We start from the raw sequence: 11,216 nt of genomic DNA, 5'->3' as shown, positions 1-11,216 counted from the left end.
CTGTTTCCCTTACTATTTCTAATAGCACTAGCAAGATCATTCAATTCCAAGTCATTACAAAATTTGATGAACTTAGTCTTAACCCTCACTGCACTTTTTTTAAACAGCCACAAAGTTCGTGTCCACTGCCGCTTGGGTTTTTCCATTGAACATGCATTTCGGCATCACAACAAATCCACCCTCCTTGTCAGCTTCTAGGAGAACTAAACTGTTCTGCCAAACTGAAAGTAACTATGTTAGACCAACTAGCCCAACAGGCGGTCCTTCTAGAACATATCACGATTTCTGCGATCATAGTTTTGTTCTTGCCGGGATCGTCTGTCTTTCTATGCCTAAAGCTACTACTATGTGTGACTGCGCAACATGTCTATTTGTCTTGTTTGACGCATTACATACAGTGACGTTTGCTTAAATACGTGGATTTATTGGATACTTATACATATATTTAAACATCTTGTTGCGAGGCTTTGTGTATACAAACAGTGAATTTTGTTACCAGTGACAATTTTGTGCCCTTTATCAAGTTGTATCTTCGCATCTGTATATTCCGTTCTATTTTCGCAATTCTAATCTATACATCTTGCAGAACTGCTTCTTATATGTACTGACTGCTGCGACTATATTATCGGTGCAATTACAATACACGACCGGTAACAACTGCTCATGCGCAATCTATTGCAACGAAGGACAGCGCCATTGAGGTTTTTCTCTGGCCGTTGCATATGTACAGTCACGAGCAAAAGTTTGTAGACCAAAGGTATGGTATGATGGTATGATAAAACTTTATTACGGTCCCTCGGAACGCGCGTCAGCACGTAGCGGGCCGCTCCGACGTCGGTACAGAAAGGCCGAGCCTCTCTGCTGCCACGATTTTATTTTTTTTCCTTCGCAGCCTGGGCATTCCGGCTGAAATCAAGAGCGCAAGCCTACGTGCGCGTGATGGACCAATACAACGTATTAAGCCAATTCGGGGCCGTGCAGCTGCGCTTGAATATATTTAAATTTTTTGCTGATGCCATGGTCTCCAAACTTCTGCTCGCGACTGTACAAAAAAGTAAACAAGGTTCTTTAATGACAAAGATTTATCAAAATATTTGTGGCCAACTTGTTCTTTTCATGTCCTTTACGTTTTTCGCACCAGCTGTATGCACTGCTTTGCTCGGTTTGGAATTCTATGATATTCTGATGTTCTAAAGTTTGTGTGATATTTTCTTTACTGATTAAATAGACAAAAAACGCGAAAGCATTGATATCAGTTATTTCTGCCACAATTTTTGGGACATACGAATATATTCTTTTATGAAAAAAATGCATATTTTACTTGACAGTGGGTAGCATTCGGTAGTTTGTTTGCAGCCTCTAATATACAATGACATTGGCAATGACAATGCAGTTATTATTGGTGTATTTGAACCCTCTACAAATTCTATAAGGAGGAGGCCGCGCTGCAACGTGAGCCCCCCCTCTCCGAACAAAATTTTTGGCTACGCCATTGTGCAGTGAAGCAGGTATTCGAATACTGACCAGTTACAGATGATTTTCTGCATTTACACCCGTCGCTTACCAAGAACTTAGAAAAGGTGTTCGGCTGAAATGTAGCAAATTTTCTTTACAAAGCCACTAATTTACTTTGTTCACAGGAACCTCCCTGAGAAAACTGACGTCAATCCGAGCTTTTGTTGACGTGATTTTACTCTTTGCGCTGTCGGCCATTTTCGTTATGGCGCGGTTTCGCCAAGGTCACTGCCAATGGCACCGAAAATATAGCCATGCACCTAAGGCTTTCGCCTTCGAAAAACAGAAATTCCGTGGCAGTGAACATAACTCGATCAAGCACCTGCACGCAAATGCACAAATGGACTCGTAAACTGAGGCCAACCGAGATTAAGGGTGTCAATCATGCGAATGCATATTCTGAAACATGCGCCCATCGCGACCATTTAGCAAGCTTACATTATTATTTTAGAATCAGCTTTCGACAAATGAAGCGACAAAAGGGCATTTTTGCTTTTTTGATTCGATCGGACAAAAAGTTGGACGAGGAAAAGATGGACGGAAGGAGGGGGGGGGGGGGGGAGGCGGAGGCCGCTCTTTCAAGATTCTGCACCCGCTTTCTCGAAGCGGGGCTGAGCCTCTAAACGACTATCAATAGCAGCAAAACTGCTGATTCACAGTAGACTAGCTGGCCGCTCGTCTTATACGCGCGGCGGTTATCAGATCAGTTATTCCTGATTCGTGCTCGTCCATGCTCGACGGTGAAAGCTGTTGGCGTGGTCCTTTTTTTTATTTTTCTTTTATTGTTAAAACGTGTATTCTGTTATCGTCCAGTACACTTCGTGCGTCATGGCGCGAATTTCGAATCTTAAAGGTCCGTACGCCACGTGGTGTAAAAGCTGTGAACTAAAGGCGATGTCCGGAATTGCTGGGGTTGAACATCGTCACCGCCCGCCGTGCATTTTATGTGCGAATGAAAGGTTGCGAGGGTCTGCCGACCATCGCGGCTAAATCTTACGCGCACGAGGGAGGAAGGTGGCGGGGCGGCAGCGCGCCATATTCTGTCGCGCACGAGGCATGGGGGCGAGGGAGGGGGGAGTTGGGGGGGGGGGGGGGGCGTTCTACTCAAGCGATCTGCGACATGGACAAACTATGTCCAGAGCCGGCAGCTTCGTATGCGCTGTGCTTTCGAGGTTTAGTTCGCATTGCAGCGAGAGACAGCAGAAAGGTCAATTCGCTTGCTGCTGCCACCGCGCTTCCTCCCTCCAGCGTTTTGACAGCGAGTTTTCGCGGTCATCGAGCGAGATGTGTTCATGTTTACCTGTACGCGCATGACACCGTGCTTGTTAATTTAGTTAGTAAGCAAAAGTTTGCAAATTTATACGGCCTATAAAACTAATATCCTTACTTCGTATAGCTGTCTACTAATTTGCTGTCGCAATCGATGCTTCGCCTTCTGGCGATACTGATACTTTTTTTTAAATTATACTTGTTAGATGGAATGTTCAACCTGCAGAGTGAAAGAGCGCCCATGGCATGTATTTTTACTTGAAATTTTATGCTTTAGAACCAGTATCGAGAAATAAGTTCAGTGCGCTTGTCATGAAATGCATTGCTGTTTCAGCAAGCAGTTTGACATAACACATTTTCCACAGTGAAGAAATGCATTGACTGGAACAGCAATGCATTCTGGGGCCGATACTTTGCATATTTACTGCACTTGCGAGCGCTCATGCAGTTACTGCTAAACACCGTCAGATGCTCCGTAATGGATTTCGAAAACGCAAAAGCAGGCGCTAAACACGACACCAAGTTGAACGCGGTCAGCTGGTCGCCGCTGTCGTACATTTACCTTCGGGCCAGCATACTGTTCGAAGTGACGTGCCCAAATATATTTGACGTGCCAGAATATTCCATGGCAGCTGCACGAAATATGGTCAGCAGTTCCTCATTAGGAATGATATTCATAATATTGATGTGGTACCGATTCAATATTACTAGCCAGAAAAAATGAACGCCGTCACAATTAGTTACCAGTGCTTGACGGGTCTACCTTCGCTCTGATGCTTGTGTCCAGACTGCATAGTTCTATGACTCCAGTCAACTTTTACTATTTTTGCCTTAGATTGATTTACCATTCTCCTACTATATTTTATTCAAGGCCTTCGGAAGGGTGACTGCGTTCAAAAGTAGTATCTCTATATAAATATTTTCGCCCGATAACAAAACATGCTGAATAGTTCCTGAGATATTTCAAGACGCTACAGACTAACAGTGGTCATCGGCCATTTTTCTCCGATAACACCGTGTTCAGAAAATAACATATCCATATATATGAGCTCCAACCGCAGTGCCGAAGTGTTTTGTATTATAAAATTTATTTATATTTCATTATTTTATTACACGTATTTAATGTAGTTCCATAGCTGGTTTCCTCTCGGTCTCCTTTGTCCATTTTCCTATCGCTGGGTAAGGTTTCCCTGGAGTCTGGCCCCTTGGACCGCTGTCCATTTTCCTATGCCGCAGTCCACTGTCCTCAGGCCCGTTCACGTAACATTTAGTGATTACTTTCGTAGCACATGTGCATATTTTCTCCATTGTCAGTCAGCGTTTTTCGAAAGTTACCAACACTTTTTGAAGTTTTTCCACTGCTCTGACATCACAATGTGAAAGATCAGTTTGTTGCCAAATCCGAAACATCGCCGAGGCCTTTCGCACCGTTTGCGAACTCACTTCTGGAAGTTTCTATCAAAAAGCTGCGCTCGGTTAATCATACCCTGCTTGCCATCTCAGACAGAGCATTATATAATTCGTCTGATGGGCATAACGTGAAATCCAAATGAACGTTTGCAAGGCCAACATCAGCGGGGCGTATACTGCTACACCGCGAATTTTAATATTAACTTAATCTTACGCGCACTCTGAACGACATTGGTGCAAACGCTGTTGTCATGATAATGATGATGATGATGATAATAATATCACCTTTTCTCTTGGAACAACCAGGTCGGTGTCATATATCACCAAATTCTTGTATGTTTAAGTTTTTACATACCTTTGTACCACAAGTAACGTCTACCCCCATTTCCTGATGCATATAGAAGCGAAAAGTGGTATATACAGGGTGTTTCACTTAACATTAGCCAAACTTTAAAAATATGCAAATGCCATGCACCTGGACAGAACCAAGGTAATGTTGTTTGCCGTCGCTTGGAGATACTCAGATTATTTGCTGCATCCCGCCTGATTAGATAATAAGTCCTAATTTATTAATCAACTTCTCAATTATTATAGTTAGATGAAAAGTGTCAATCGGAACATTGTAGTGCAACATGAGCAACTCCCAATAAAGCTTACAGTTGCTTAATGCGTGCTACATAAAAGTGTTTTTCCGAGTGTGCTAGATGCCCGCGAGTACACGCAAACTACCTCGAGCGGCCAGTAGCGCGGAAGTTCTGTGTGTATTAGCCTGTAGAATACTTCATGCCGTAACGCTTATAGCATAAAGAACATGCAGGTTCATTGCAAATGTTGGAATCTATGTGAAGCGAAGCATTCGTGAATTGAATAAATAAAGGCTTTACAGCTAACGGCGATGCTAACAATTTTGTTTACATTCATGCTATGCAACGTGTAATCACATAAAATGCTTGTTTTTCTGTCACAAGGGTCACAAAAGCATGGTCATGGAACTTTTGTATATATGTACTACATTGCTCATAAGCTATGCCAAACGCAAGCAGTAAATCAGGCGGACGCACAGTGTGAGACGCGTACGCGGCGATGTCACAAGGACGAATACGTTTTATGGATCCTGTCGAGGGAAAATGGGGATGACCAGATCTATATATAAGAAATCATTTATGGATTCTATACCTCTTGCTTCATGATGAGTGTGACTATCCCAGAGATTTGGACAAGAACGGGCACACGCCCATCGACAAAGGCTGAGCGGCTAAATCAAAGAAGATCAAATAAATCGAACAATCTTGTATATGTAGTTCACCATTCCATTCACAAATCATAGTGTTTTACTGATGCCTTTGAGCCAACATTGTTGTTGAAGTTTTATGTGGGAAGTTCTTTCTTACTGTCACAAAAGTGCGCTAAATCAAAGCCCGCATCGCGCGTCACCCAACCCCGCAAGGGAGCACGACGGACTCTCGGCAGCTTCGACAGAGGAAAAGAGCGCATGTGCTGCAGACAGCCGACGCGATCAACGGAGATTAGAAGCTTCGACAAGATAAGCGAAGACTACGGTATCGAGAGAGAGAAGAGAGAGGGTACGCGCCGAAACACCCTCTCAGACCCAGACGCAAGGCGAGCATGGAGAAAGAGGGGGTACGACAACCCGAGCGTGCGCCAACAGATGAGTCCCCACCCTCCTCGAAGACTTCAGCGGCCGCTGCCGAAAACCTGAGAAATGTCTAGAAGATTCCCAGGCTTTGTTCATGTTTTGGGAGGACGACTCGGTCAGAAAGTTCGAGAAGCACCGGCGAAGGCAATAAAAGCACCGTGCGGGAATCAGTAAGAGGATCAGACCTCGCCGGTGAAGAGATGTGACGTGTAAAGACTGACCGTCTGCTGAAGAAGGGGATTCCCCGGCAAGCTAGTCGACGAGTTCCACGAGTGTTTGCATTTCCGGAAGAAGTTCCCTCTTCCAGATTTGCCTCCAGCTACGCCGAGATCGTCCGGCTCAAGACCAGCACGGGTGAATACGAGTGGATACTTCGTGTTCCTGTTCATTCTGTATTGTACGTGTTGAACTCTTACCGCTGGTCGTTAATTAATTTCCCGAGTTTTGTTAATACCCGTCTGGATTGTATTGTGATGTGTCTAGCAGAAGTATGCACGTGTGTATTTAACTGCCTTATAGTAAGAATATGTTTTGTTGTATTTTGACAACTTTGGGTCCAACCCGGTCGTTGGGCCACAAACAGCGTTCGCTGGCGCACCAGAAAGCCCATTAATAATTATCCGTGCTTTCCTGGGGTTATTTTTGGAAGCTGATAAGTCGGCTTTGGAATTTGGCCCGGCGTTAGCACCTCGTTCACAGGGTATGTGATACGCAAAACAGAGGTGGCCGTACCGCTCAACATGCGAGTTACATAAGCCATTCACAGGGACTTTTAAATAACTTTTGTTTATATATCCACAAACATATACCAGAAGAGAGTGACCGATCTAACAGCCAGGCAGCCATGCCAAACGCTGAAAAGTAGACAAAGAAAGCTTCGCTTTAAAAGCCCTAAACTGACTCTTTGATCGGCCTAACTGAACTCCTATTTAACTGAATTCTTACTAGCTGTAGTTATGAGTTTCTGACTCCTCAATACGGTGAGTGATGCACACGTGTTGTATCCAAGAAGCCCCTGTGACTCATCGAGAAGTTCCGCCTGAACAATTTCTGCTGCACTGCTGCAACACACAACGTAGCAGTTACATAGCGTTGGTCAAAAGGAGATGCACTTGAATAACACATATTGTTGGATTAGATTATGCATGTTTTGATAAGAATTGTGGCACAACAGTCAGGACATCAATGATGAAAACAACACGGATATGCTGTTTGTTTTACAATATGCTTGTGGAATGGAATCCGGCGCCCCTGCCGGATTCCATTCATATTACACCTACCATACTGTGGCCTCCGACGTCGCACCAGCAATTTTTGAAGCCACGACCCTGCGGTCTGCCGCGACACTGTTTTAGTATACTAGACTCGCGGATAACTTTCTGTGACAATAAAGTGAAAGCTACAGGGCCGGAGCTTCTGCACTGTCTTACTGCGCCAACTAGCCCGGCAGCGTTTGAGAGCGCTCTCAGTTTCCTGAAGCGCATACTTAATCAGCTTATAGGTTCCACATGCAACGGTTCCGAATTTCCTCATACCAGAGGCAGAACAGAAAAACAGCAAAACAAGTGAGATTTACCCCTCAGTGGTGTGTGTTGTTGTATTAAGCTGTTCAAAATGAGATCTTATAGTTTTAGCTTACTGTTAGCTTAAACTAGCACTGTTGAATATGTGGAAGTTTTTTTCAAGACCGCTCTTACTTCGCGCGTTTTCTCTCTGTAGCTTTCCTTTCATTGCCTGAGAAGTGAGAAATTGTCGGCGAGCAGCAGCATACTGCTTCCGTAACGCCATCCACTGGCAACTGGGACGTGCAAAATCTGTGCAGTTGGTGAGCCCTCCACGAGGTAGCGCGAATGTGTGATTTCAAGCACTTCAGGTTCCGGACACATTTCACGACAGCAGCCGTGGCGTGGTGTTCAGAACGCTCGTCTTGAAACTGTGGATCTTTGGTAAACTACCTGCTCAGATAGAGTTTTCTTTTTATGGTTCATCATGCCGCATATTTAACGAAGTGTGACGAAGTGTGACGAATGAACGAGCATGAGTAGCCCACTGCCTATCCTAGATCATAAGTGCCGCTCGCATTAACAGAACTTTTAAATATTTACCGCTAAAAGCCTAAGCTCATGTGTCGCTGAAAGGGAGAGGGCCTGAGGCAATTTTGCGCGCAGTTACACTCTGTTATACACACGCAACGTTTTTGGCCAACCTTGTTTCCCCTACTGTGCACCTGAGGTTTACGTGAAGACTATTTTTCTTATTTTGTTAAATTATTTGATGTGCTTCTTTCAGCAGAATAACAAAACTTTTAGCCTTTGGTTCATCTGTCTCTATCTGTACAAATACAACATCAGGCAGTGTCATTAACCGGTGATTTTTGTCGTATACAAGTAACGAAGACGCTTCATGTGTTTGTCTAGAATAGAGAGACGAAAGTATTCACAATATTGCGCGCTACACAATATATACCATAGCGCAAGCACAACATATGCCTACTTTATGCTACTATCAAGAAATTCAAGTCTCATTACTTTTCAATGGAATAGGACATGACACAGACATTGAACCATCACTTCTTGAAAGACTTATTTGTTTATTGCTCATTCACAAGTAGAAGTATAAAGCAATTCATACTCACTTCTTACATCCAAAGCAGTGTGCGTTGCTGTTCCGCTCCACTGACCGTTCGGGTTCCTTCATACGAGTGGCGGGGAGATTGAAATTTAGATTGCTTGCATATCTAGTGCTAGAGGTTGGTATATTATACAGGCTGATTGGCAGTTGGTAGTTGTTTGTAATGCTATGGATGGTACATGACACCTTTAAATCAAATACAAGAAGTAATGGAAGTTTCTGCTTCGCTTGTTTATGCTGGAGAACGTCATAATCCGTAAGGCTGTTTTTTGAAGGTGAATGACCGGTTCCAGGTATGCTCTAAATGTAAAAGTTCGTGATTCGAAGAAATAGGTTAAATGACAATGAAATATAGAGCAGTGCATACGTTTTGAGAGGTTTCAATTGAGTCCTTGTCCTAAGTAACACAAAACACGCGGATGCGAACTTTGAAGAGATATTATTCATATGTAATTTCCACTGCCGTATATAGTCCAATAAAACCCTCCATTGGACTACAATAGAATGATATCACGGCCACATACCCAAGTATACTATTATCAATGCGTTCTTGAGGTTTTTTAGCTGTGGCAGCTATTTCGTCAATTGTAGCGTACAATCCAGTCGCTTTGAAAAAGCAATTTGGTGCGCAACCTGGTACTCCATGTCATGTTGACCGCTAATCAAGGAAGAAGTCAGAGAAAGAAAGAAAAACAAGAAACGACGACATGAGCAGTGTCGATACCGTCCATGTCATCGTTTCGTGTTTTTCTCTTTTTTTCTTTCTCTGTCTTCGTCCTTGATTAGCTGTCAACATGACATGCAGTAAACACCAACTAGGCCCAACTCAAGTTCTTCTGAATCAGGCGCTCTATTAGTAAGACATGTAAAATTGCGTCGTACTATTTTACTTTTTTCGCTTCGGTTTAATTGAGTCTGATGTTGGCCAGCTGGTATATCATTTTTTTAATAGACCAAGGCCTTTGTCATACGTCGTAGATAAAGTTCCTAGAGCCCTCTTTGTTTACTCGTAAGGTTACCAAGCATGTCATAAATTTGAGATAAGTGCAATAGTAGCTACCGGAGCCAGGGCGCTGCCCCCCGACCTCCCCCTCCGCTTTCGTTTACATCTTCATAGAAGCCCTCCGGCTGTTGACTTTAGGGATTGGTGTGGCGTTAAAATGTAGAATAATGCTGTTCCTTACTTCGAGTGCCTTCTGGGTGTTACTTTCGTTAAGACTTGCGATAGAGTGAGATTTATGCGGTGAGCAGCAGATCCTTTCAGACTTCAGATGGGCTTACACTATATCCAATACCCTTTGTAACGCGTCCTACGGCTCACCTGCTGAGCCCTTGCTGCTTAAAATGGTCAGAGCATCAGCATAGAGGCAGTGTTGAAGGTTTGGTATCCTGTTGAGCTCAGGTGGTAACTTGTGTATCGCTAGGTAGAAAAACTTCGGGGAGTGTATAGACGCCTCTAGCACTCCTGTAAGTAAAAGGATTTGCGTCTGATAGGTGGTCTTAAATTTTCTCCCGAACTGTCCTGTCGGTCAGAAAAAAAAGTTTACGTATTTGAACAGGCCTTCGCCTTGGTTGGAGCTCAAGCACGCTGGTGAGCAAAGCGACGTGTTCAACATTGTCAAACACTTCATGAAGATTGACGCATGCAATGGTTCTACTTCGGACAGCACTATGGGGATGGAAGAGGCCCAGCTCATACCTAATCGTTATGTCTTGTGTGCTGACGCCTTCACAATATCCCATTAGATTCGGTAGGAGCTGGTCGCGTTCTGCCTTCGTGTTGCGCGCACGCCACTATAAATAATTAAAGTAGTATTCCCGCTGAGCTTCCGTGTGTATGCACTGCTCCGAGCGGAACGGGCACTTAACGTCAAGCTAATAATATTTCCTTTCTTCTTTCTGGGGTTTTACGTGCCAGATTCAAACTCAAACTCAAAACCAGTTCTGATTATGAGGCACGCCGTAGTGGGGGCCTCCGGATTAATTTTGTCCACCTGGGGTTCTTTAACGTGCTCTACAACGTATTTCATTAGGTTCTCACTAACCTTGACGGTTTCCCACCGGTCTCATCTCAAACACCATCGAGGTGTGACGCCTGCTGTGGACAGCCCGCCGTTGTGAATTGCTTGTCGCTCGCGGTGACGCGCTTTTATTGAAAATTTTCATGTAAAATGCTTTCCTCACTCTCCTGCGCGCGCCACCAGCAGTCTGAGCACACCGTCAAGATGGTGCATAGGTGCGGGTTGTAGCAGTGTTCATCGAAGCAAAGAGATGGCACCATTGCGGCAGCAGCCATATCGTTTCATTCGTTTCCCCACGCGTGGCGGCAACAACATTAGGTCGACTTTGTTTGCAACAGCGGTCAGAATGAATGGATACTAGGAAAATGCACGCGAATTTTCTCACTTTAGTACACAGCGGCCAATGAACACATATTCGTGCCCGCTTTCATCGCTGCTTGCAGCACTGTCGATTATGTGACTTGCAATCAAACAAGCGGGCTCCTCAACGTTACTGGTTTGTAAGTCCATGAGATCACGTGTCTGGTCAGGGGCGAAGGGGCGACCACGGTGTTCGCGACAGCCGCGGTGCGTCGCTCGGTGAGCTAGTGTTCTTAGCGCAAGCTTTGAACTGATGCAAGTGTGGATCATAATTAACGACGTTTTCAATAACTATTCATGTTGTAGCAATTACTGTTTCATTCGGTGAACTCAACAAAGCATAAAATACATTT

This window comes from Dermacentor silvarum, unplaced genomic scaffold (assembly GCF_013339745.2).
Source record: "Dermacentor silvarum isolate Dsil-2018 unplaced genomic scaffold, BIME_Dsil_1.4 Seq59, whole genome shotgun sequence".
Lineage (NCBI taxonomy): Eukaryota > Metazoa > Arthropoda > Arachnida > Ixodida > Ixodidae > Dermacentor > Dermacentor silvarum.
This window is presented reverse-complemented; position numbering follows the sequence as displayed.